The 9891-nt window shown below is 44.1% G+C and overlaps 1 protein-coding gene across 1 annotated transcript in view; it reads left to right on the top strand.

Annotated features, from left to right (window-relative positions):
• Positions 1-1229: 1229 nt before the first annotated feature.
• The window catches only part of ARL14EPL (ARF like GTPase 14 effector protein like), a 57322-nt gene continuing 48660 nt past the window's right edge, over positions 1230-9891 (top strand). Inside the window, exon 1 of the mRNA XM_075854816.1 lies at positions 1230-1316. The gene's annotated coding sequence lies outside the window, so the exon portion shown is untranslated. The remainder of the gene's footprint in view (positions 1317-9891) is intronic.

Below are 9891 nucleotides of genomic sequence, written 5' to 3'. Positions count from 1 at the left end.
ACTTCTTGGGACGTTTTTGGAGCCGTTTTTCATTGACGCTTTGGCTGGATTCACACCAGCATGTTCGGTCCGTAATGGATGGAACGTATTTCGGCCACAAGTCCCGGACCGAACACACTGCAAGGAGCCGGGCTCCTAGCATCATAGTTATGTACGACGCTAGGAGTCCCTGCCTCTCCGTGGAACTACTGTCATGAAAACATGATTACAGTACGGGACAGTTGTCCCACAGCGAGGCAGGGACTCCTAGCATCATAGTTATGTACGACGCTAGGAGCCCGGCTCCCTGCAGTGTGTTCGGTCTGTGACTTGCGGCCGAAATACGTTCCGTCCTTTACAGACCGAACATGCTGGTGTGAATCCGGCCTTTGGACAACCGCTCCAAAAAACGGCCGTTGAAAAAAACGCTGCGAAAATCACGAATGGCTAAGGCTGGGTTCACATGACCTATTTTCAGATCTAATGGAGCCGCTTTACGCCTCGAATTACGTCTGAAAAAATGGCTCTAATACGTCGGCAAACATCTGCCCATTACTTTCAATGGGCTTTGCGATGTACTGTGACAGCGACCTGTCACTTTACGCGTCGCTGTCAAAAGACGGCGCGTATAAATACAGCCTCGTCAAAAGAAGTGCAGGACACTTCTTGGGACGTAATTGGAGCAGTTTTTCATTGACTCCAACGAACAACCGCTCCAAATTACGTCCGTAAAAGAAGCCCCACAAAACGCGAGGACATGCAATTATGTCTGAAATTCAGGAGCTGTTTTCTCCTGAAAACTGTTCTGTAGTTTCAGACGTAATTGCAGTTATCGTGTGCACATACCCTTAAAGTCTGAAAATCAGGAGCGGTTTTCCCTTAAAAAAACGCCTGAAAATCAGGAGCTGTTTTCAACAACTCGCGTTTTTCGTGGCGTTTTTTACAGCCGTTTTTTTAACTGTTTTTCAATGGAGTCAATGAAACTCCTCCAAAAACGTCCCAAGTAGTGTCAGGCACTTCTTTTGATGAGCCGTCATTTTACGTGCCGTATTTTGACAGCAACGCCTAAAATAAAGGCTCGTGGGAACAGAACATCGTGAAACCCATTGCAAGCAATGGGCAGATGTTTGTAGGCGTATTAGGGGCGTGAATTAAACTGAACATTACATGGGAGATGTTGAGCTTTCACCAGCAGATGGCAGACCGCATTACATCCAGACAGAAGTCGGGTCATAGAGAAAAGGGGAAGGAGAACTCCTGCGTCTTTGCATCTATGCTGACAGGAGCAGTCTTGTGCTTCTGTGCCCATCTCCTCTGTGAGAAATCCAGCAGCGAAGGTGTGTGTTACAATGTTTGTGTCAGTCTGTGTGTTTGTCTGAATGAATGTATATACTGTGTGTGTCAGCACATTGTGTGTATAAATGTGGTGTTTTTTTTTGGGTGTAAGTATGCATATTTATAATGCAAGTATGGCTGTGAACCCCCATTACAAAATCCTGCATACACTACTCAATCCCACCCCCATATCTGAGTCATTGGAGAGGGCAGCAACTCTGGGCGATGTGGCATAATTGTGCATTCATAGACAGACAATTTGGATTAGACTTGTCACCCCTCATGCAACTTTGTTGCCGATAGGACAGTCTAAAGCAATAGCATGTTGTCCTAATGCAGTGCTAAATTATCGGAAATAAGCACAGGATGTACTCAAGGATTATAGGTGATCTTCTGGAATAAGTTGGTTTGTGAGTGGATTTTGGCTGTGGCTTCTGTGGCAGCACAATATGCAGTAGACGGCCCATTTTAAAAAAAGCTTCTCAAAGGGAGAGAATCTGCAGCGTTTAACATGTAACCATTGGTGGATTCTGTGATCTCAGATCACCACTGATTTCCAGAATGAAAGGATTCTTAAATCCCTTTTGCACTATGTTATTGAAAATCCAACAAACTCAAACAATCTAAGAAAAATGCATTTTGCTTAGTGTCTAATTTGAAGAAATCTATGAGAAGTCTTAGGGTATGTTCACACGGCAGTGTCCGTAACGGCTGAAATTACGGGGCTGTTTTCAGGAGAAAACAGCACCGTAATTTCAGCCGTAATGGCATGTTGAGGCGCTATTTCGCTTCGTCCATTACGGACGTAAATGGAGCTGTTTTTCCATGGAGTCCATGGAAAACGGCTCCATTTACGTCTGAAGACGTGACAGGCACTTCTTTGACGCGGGCGTCTTTTATGCCCCGCCTTTTGACAGCGGGGCGTAAAAAAAATTACTGTGTGCACAGAACATCGTAAGACCCATTCTAATGAATGGGCAGATGTTTGCCAACGCTATCGAGGCGCATTTTCTGACGTAAATCGAGGCGTAAAACGCCCGAATTACGTCCGTAAATAAGCCGTGTGAACATACCCTTAGGCTGGATTCACACGAGCACATTACGTCCGTAATGGACGGACGTATTTCGGCCGCAAGTCCCGAACTGAACACAGTGCAGGGAGCCAGGCTCCTAGCATCATAGTTATGTACGATGCTAGGAGTCCCTGCCTCTCCGTGGAACTACTGTCCCGTACTGAAAACATGATTACAGTACGGGACAGTTGTCCTGCAGCGAGGCAGGGACTCCTAGCATCGTACATAAGTATGATGCTAGGAGCCCGGCTCCCTGCACTGTGTTCGGTCCGGGACTTGCGGCCGAAATACGTTCCGTCCATTACGGACGTAATGTGCTCGTGTGAATCCAGCCTTAAAGGGGTTTGAGAGTTTTTTATAGAGCTATCTCTTGAACTACTTATTGGGAAATATATTAAAAGATTTATGACCGTTTTCTGAGGTAAAAAAGTAGCACATTTTGGCGCACACCATAGTTGTGATAAAATGTGCAACTTTTCACTTCTCGCCACTTTCCGAAAGTGTCGAGAAAAGAGGGTGGTGTTTAGCAGTAGCAGCAGGGCCTCTGACGGAACAGATTTACCATCATTTATGCCGGTTTGTCGGACAGCCAAAGATGTGGCAGATTTATTAAAGTGTGCCCCTCAATAAATTTGGCGCATTTCCCACCAACTTAAATTAGTTTGACTGGCATTTGAGATGCCAGTCTTCTTATATTCCACCTGTTCCAAGAGCACAGACTCCACGATCGGTATCTGACATATTGGAAGAAATGAAAGACGCAATCTTACGGAATGTAATTTTTGCTGTGACTCATCAGCAGCTGTTGTTAATTCTAAGTATTTTACAGGACGTAATTATTATACATTATTCCCTGTTGGAGTGTAAAATTACCAGATCTCTCATTTATACTGTCTATGTAATATGAGAGCCATTCCCCTGACATTGGATGTGTCTGAACGGAAATGTTAAAACCACCATTAAAAAAAAAAAAAAACACCACCATATACGACTCCGGAACTCCCATAGCAGGTAATGGGCTTCATTGCACATCTACAGAAGTTCAGTAGAGCCTAACGACTATCATCTCTTAAAGGTATATACATATTCCATTGTTTGTAGGTTTTACCGCTGGAGTATTTAACCAGAGTGGGCATATGTTACATTGTTGTGAACGGGATATTTTACAGGTTGATATATGTGGGGTTTATAGGGCATGAGGTTTTTTATTTTATAAAATTGAGTAAGTCCTGGTCCGGAATTCTACTGCATCTTTTCCACACTGGCTTCAGCCATACTGTTCCTATAAAATCCGTTCTAAGAACATAAATACATTGAAAATATGGCGTTCTATCCAAAAGCTATATTCTTAAGGCTCCTGTGACACTTTTTCAAAACCTTTTATATGTGGATTGGCTTTCAGAGTCACGCCAAGCGCTACTTATCTATGGAAAATTTTGCAATCTCCAACTTTTCTTTGTTTTTCGGCACTGGCATATTCTGAAGCATGCTGCATTGATACTGTAAGGGCATGCCCCCACGTGGCGGAATTCCTCCGCAACTGTCCGCATCAATGCCGCACCTAATCCGGGTTGCGGATTATGGCTGCGGATCTGCCCAAAATGTGCAGTAAATTGATGCGGACTAGCTGCTGCGGACTGCGGGAAAAGTGCTTCCCTTCTCTCTATCAGTGCAGGATAGAGAGAAGGGACAGCACTTTCCCTAGTGAAAGTAAACGACTTTCATACTTACCGGCCGTTGTCTTGGTGACGCGTCCCTCTTTCGGCATCCAGCCCTACCTCCCTGGATGACGCGGCAGTCCATGTGACCGCTGCAGCCTGTGATTGGCTGCAGCCGTCACTAAGCCTGAAACGTCATCCTGGGAAGCCGGACTGGAGACAGAAGCAGGGAGTTCTCGGTAAGTATGAACTTCTATTTTTTTTACAGGTTGCTGTATATTGAGATCGTAGTCACTGTCCAGGGTGCAGAAACAGTTACTGCCGATCGCTTAACTCTTTCAGCACCCTGGACAGTGACTATTTACTGACGTCTCCTAGCAACGCTCCCGTAATTACGGGAGCCCCATTGACTTCCTCAGTCTGGCTGTAGACCTAGAAATACATAGGTCCAGCCAGAATGAAGAAATGTCATGGCAAAAAAGCAAGACGCATCCGCAGCACACATAACATGTGCATAACAGCTGCGGACTTCATTGCGGAATTTAGAATCTCCATTGAAGTCAATGGAGAAATTCCGCCATGAGTCCGCAACCAGTCCGCCACTGCTCCTCAACAGACAGAGCATGCTGCGGACACCAAATTCCGCTCCGCAGCCTATGCTCCGCAGCGGAATTTTACGCCTCGTCTAAACGAACACTTCTAAATAAAAGTGGAAGGCAATGGAGAAACGGCTCCGCTGCGGATTAACGCTGCGGAGTGTCCGCAGCGGAATTCAAGTGCAATTCCGTCACGTGTGAACCCAGCCTAAATCTCCCTAGCTTTGTAGAATCACTTTTGCGTTTGTTATAGTAGTGCATCTGCGATTGTGGTTCTGCAAAGCGGCGCTGTATAGAACAGTTCCAGGAACATATCCTAGAACTGCTTCTTTAAGGGGGTTTCTGTCATAACGATGACCCCTTTCCATATGCCGTTTTAGAGCATATAAACATGGAGGGGGCCTCTCCCTTGGTACTCTATATTAGACAAAACAGATGGTTGCTTTGAAAGAGTGGCTCTCACTTTGGTGGACCCGGCACTTCCGCGTATTAAATTTTCCTGTATGGCCAGCTGTATCTTCTGAAGCCAGACACTGCTAATCGCCAGGCCTGCTTCATTCTTAGGGTATGTTCACACGCACTAATTACGGACGTAATTCGAGCGTTTTTGCCCTGAATTACGTCCGAAAATAGCGCCTCAATAGCGCTGACAAACATCTGCCCATTGACAGCAATGGGCAGACGTTTGTCTGTTCACACGAGGCGTAATTTACGCGCCGCTGTCAAATGACGGCGCGTAAATAGACGCCCGCGTCAAAGAAGTGACCTGTCACTTCTTTGGCCGTAATTGGAGCCGTTATTCATTGACTCCAATGAATAGCAGCGCCAATTACGTCCGTAATGGACGCGGCGTTCAAGCGCCTGCACATGCCATTGCTGCTGAAATTACGGGGATGTTTTCAGGCTGAAACATCCCCGTAATTTCAGCCGTTACGGACGCCCTCGTGTGAACATACCCTTAACCCTTTCATGCCGTAGCCCTTTTTCAGATTTTCACTTTCGTTTTTTTCTCCCCACCTTCCAAAAGCCATAACGCCTTTATATTTCCGTCGATCTAGTGCTATGAGGGCTTGATTTTTGCGGGACGAGTTGTAGTTTTTTGTAGCACCATTTACTTTGCCATATAATGTACTAGGAAACGGGAAAAAAATTTGTGGGGTAGAAAATGAAAAAAACACCAATTCCTCCATGGTTTTTTCCGCGCCATTTTTACGGAATTCACTGTGCAATTAAAACATGTTCATTTTATTCTATGGGTCTTTTTTTTATTTTTCCGTCGATTTAGTGGTATGAGGGCTTATTTTTTGCGGGATAAGCTTTAGTCTTTAATAATACCATTTTTGTGTACACGCGAAGGTTTGATCCCTTTTTAGCTCATTTTTTGTGGGAGATTAGGTGACTAAAAAATAGAGATTCTGGCGTTTACAATTTTTTTTTTTACGGCGTTCACCGTGCGGGTTAAATAATGATATATTGTAATAGTTCAGACTTTTACAGACGCGGCGATACCAATTATGTTCATTTATTAAAAATTTTACTATGCTCTAGGGGGAGAATGGGAAAAGGGGGGTTTTTTGAACTTTAAATCTTTATTTATTTATTTTTACACACAAAAAGAACTAACTAATTTTTACTTTTTTTATTAGTCCCCCTAGGGGACTTCAACCAGCGATCGTTAGATCGCTTGCACGATATACTGCAATACTAATGTATTGCCGTATATCGTGATTCTGACAGTCTCCTACGAAGCCCTGCCGGAGGCAGAGTTTCATGGGAGTACAAAGATGGCGGACCTGGGGGACTTCGTCAGGCCCCCAGGCAGCCGTGCCAACCAACGGCTCCCTCCGATCTCGCCGTGGGGGGGCCGTTGGGACGATACAGGGGGTCGCCCCCCTGTTAGTAATTTAAATGCCGTGATCTCTATTGATAGAGGCGTTTAACGGGTTAAACAAGCGGGATCGCGCTAAAACGGGATCCCGCTCGTAACCCCGAAGTGTCGACTGTAACACACAGCCGACACACGCTCTATGGAGCGGACTCAGCCCGTGAGCCCGCTCCATATTCCCCCACCCGGCGTGCGCCGTATATATACGGCGGATGTCGGGAAGGGGTTAATAGTGGTTGTCTTGATGAGACTATTCCTTTAAAAAGCAACCACAACAACATCTGCAAGAACACTTTAAGTGCCTCTGCCAACCCTACCCCAATGTATAGACCTAGTATTATGGATACCAGAAAATATATGGCCAATGGATGAGCGACTCTGAGGGTATGTGCACACGAGAACTGTCTTTTACGTCTGAAAAGACAGACTGTTTTCAGGAGAAAACAGCTGTGTCGTTTCAGACGTAAAAGCTCCTCCTCGCATTATGCGAGGTGTCTTTGACGCCCGTAATCTTGAGCTGCTCTTCATTGACTTCAATGAAGAACGGCTCAAATTACGTTGCAAAGAAGTGTCCTGCACTTCTTTGTCGAGGCAGTCAATTTACGCATCGTCGTTTGACAGCTGTCAAACGACGACGCGTAAATGACAGGTCGTCTGCACAATACGTCGGCAATCCCATTCAAATGAATGGGCAGATGTTTGCCGACATATTGTAGCCGTATTTTCAGACGTAAAACGAGGCATAATACGCCTCGTTTACGTCTGAAAATAGTTAGTGTGAACCCAGCCTTAGGGTATGTTCACACGCATGTTCACACGGAGCTGTTTTCAGGTGAAAACAGCTCCTGAATTTCAGACGTTTTTGCATGTACTCGCGTTTTTCGCAGCGTCTTTTACGGACATAATTGGAGCTGTTCTTCATTGGAGTCCATGAAAAACGGCTCCAAAAAACGTCCCAAGAAGTGTCCTGCACTTTGACGCGGGTGTAATTTTACACGCCGTCTTTTGACAGCGATGCGTAAAATTACACCTCGTCTGCACAGAACATCGTAAAACCCATTGCAAGCAATGGGCAGATGTTTGCTGACATATTGGAGCCGTCTTTTCAGGCGTAATTCGAGGCGTAAAACGCCTCCATTATGTCAAAAAATAGGTCGTGTGCACAAGCCCTTACTGCTCTCCATACCTATATCTGTCTTTGGAAAAGCAGGGGGACAGACAATAGGACCACCATTGCCACTTTCACAGGAATTGTCACCCAGACCTCTGAAGGGGAAATCTCCCTAGCTTAGCAGTGACATATAGGAATAGAGGATGTACTACTGTAAAATATCCATATTTTTTTTTTTATAACGTCGACCTGAAAGATTTGCCTTTTTAGGTCCATCAAAACCCTATTAATGCTTTCTGATGCTGATCTCACACAGACTGAAATGTGCCCAGTCCGGTTTGCTAGGTACTGTTGCTCTACTCCGCACAGATACTGCTACTTCTAAGGGTATGTTCACACTGCCTATTCGGCCGTTTTTTAACCGTAAACGGCAGAAAAACGGCTTGCAAATCGGAAGCAGAACGCCTCCAAACATCTGCCCATTTATTTCAATGGGAAAACTGCATTCTGTTCCGTCCCAAGAAGTGACCTGCACTTCTTTGACGCGGGCGTCTTTTTACGCGCCGTCTTTTGACAGCGACGTGTAAAATTAAGCCTCGTGGGAACAGAACATCGTAAATCCCATTGCAAGCAATGGGCAGATGTTTGTAGGCGTAATGGAGCCTTTTTTTCAAGCGTAATTCGACGAGTAAAATGCCTGAATTACGTCTGAAAACAGTGCGTGTGAACATACCCTACTACTGCGCTCGTATCTTCGAGTTCCAGGCGATCATTCTGAGGAAGGGTATAACAGGCCAAAACATGAAATTACAATCACTTTATTGGTATGGAAAACTATTTAATACAGCAACACAATTTCAAAATTAACCTATCGTTTTACCTTTTTTGAAAAGCGTAGTCCGCTACACTTTCAATAGATGCATCACGCAAAAAAACGATGGGAGCCTATGGGTGAAGTATGCTACTGTATCTGTATGGTATACAGTTGCATATTGCGGGGGTTTACGTGCAGCACACGTCACATTTTCCTGGCGTAAACTGAGCCTCATACACACAGTCATAGTGAAATGACAATCATAAAGCCGCCATAAAAAAAAAAAATCATTTAGCTGTTGATGACCTAGTATTAATGAATATATTACTGCTGGACCAGCATTTGTCATCTGATACGGACTCCATGACCCCACCAATGACTACATTTTACAGTTTGGGATGTGGTTTTTTTTAAGTTCCTGCTAAAATGTGTAACATGGTTGCATTTTTCTGTGCATTATAACATAAAGAAATATGGATCTGCTAATCCTCTGATTTGTTTGAGGACCGCTCAACTGTTGGTAATGTTGGATTCGAAAGCCGCTTATTCCCCAATTCAGAATGCAGTGATTGGCCAAGGGTGCATGATTATGTGGGAGCTGTTGGTAGAAAACGATCTGACCCTTATCTGTAATGTATGGCCAGATTTAACGATTGTAAAACACGACATAGTATGATGGCGTTTTATAAGCGTACTAGACAAGAGTAAAAAAAAATAACATGATTATTACAAATAAGATTACAATGCTAATGAAGATCTAAAAACCAAGATGCCAGATCTTCTACCTGTGCTAGTGACTGGAGCACAGAGGGTATTCCTTTTTTGTAAAAATAATTTTGTTTCTTTATTGACTTGTAAAAGTCTACAGTTACACTACTAAGGTAATATCAGCCAAAGCACAATGGCGACATCTGCTGGACAAAGAACATACAGTTGTTCACATGGTCACATAACAGAATACTATGAATAGGTGTATTTTTATGCATATATGAATAGTGATTCTTCGTTAACTTGGTGTTAAATAAGACCTTGTTACATAATACGGTTAATTATTTTCACACTAGTGTTATGTTTCATTTTTACAGAAAAACATGCCGCAGTGTTTCTGTTAACATTCCCTTTGACTTTTTTTTTTTTTTTATGTGAATTTTCTGAAGATTCTTCAAGTATTTAAATGCAAAAAAGCCAAGGTCTGAACATGTAGGACCCCTAAATATTGGTAATGGGGATATGGTCTGTATATACAACAGGAGAAAATGTAGCTGGTGCCAGTGCTGTTAATAGTTTGTAATTGGATTGGGAATTGGCTCAAGGACCGTATCCAGAGTTGTGGTCAATGATTCCTACTCTGAATGGTCCCCGGTCATGGCCGCCATCAGGGCGGTACTGCTGTCAGGGGCCCGGTCATAAATGTGAAAAACAGGGGCCCGTGCTCCACTG

The sequence above is a fragment of the Rhinoderma darwinii genome, chromosome 1 (genome assembly GCF_050947455.1).
Source record: "Rhinoderma darwinii isolate aRhiDar2 chromosome 1, aRhiDar2.hap1, whole genome shotgun sequence".
Lineage (NCBI taxonomy): Eukaryota > Metazoa > Chordata > Amphibia > Anura > Rhinodermatidae > Rhinoderma > Rhinoderma darwinii.
Note: the sequence above shows the minus strand (reverse complement) of the source record. Positions and strands in the feature narration are given on the sequence as shown.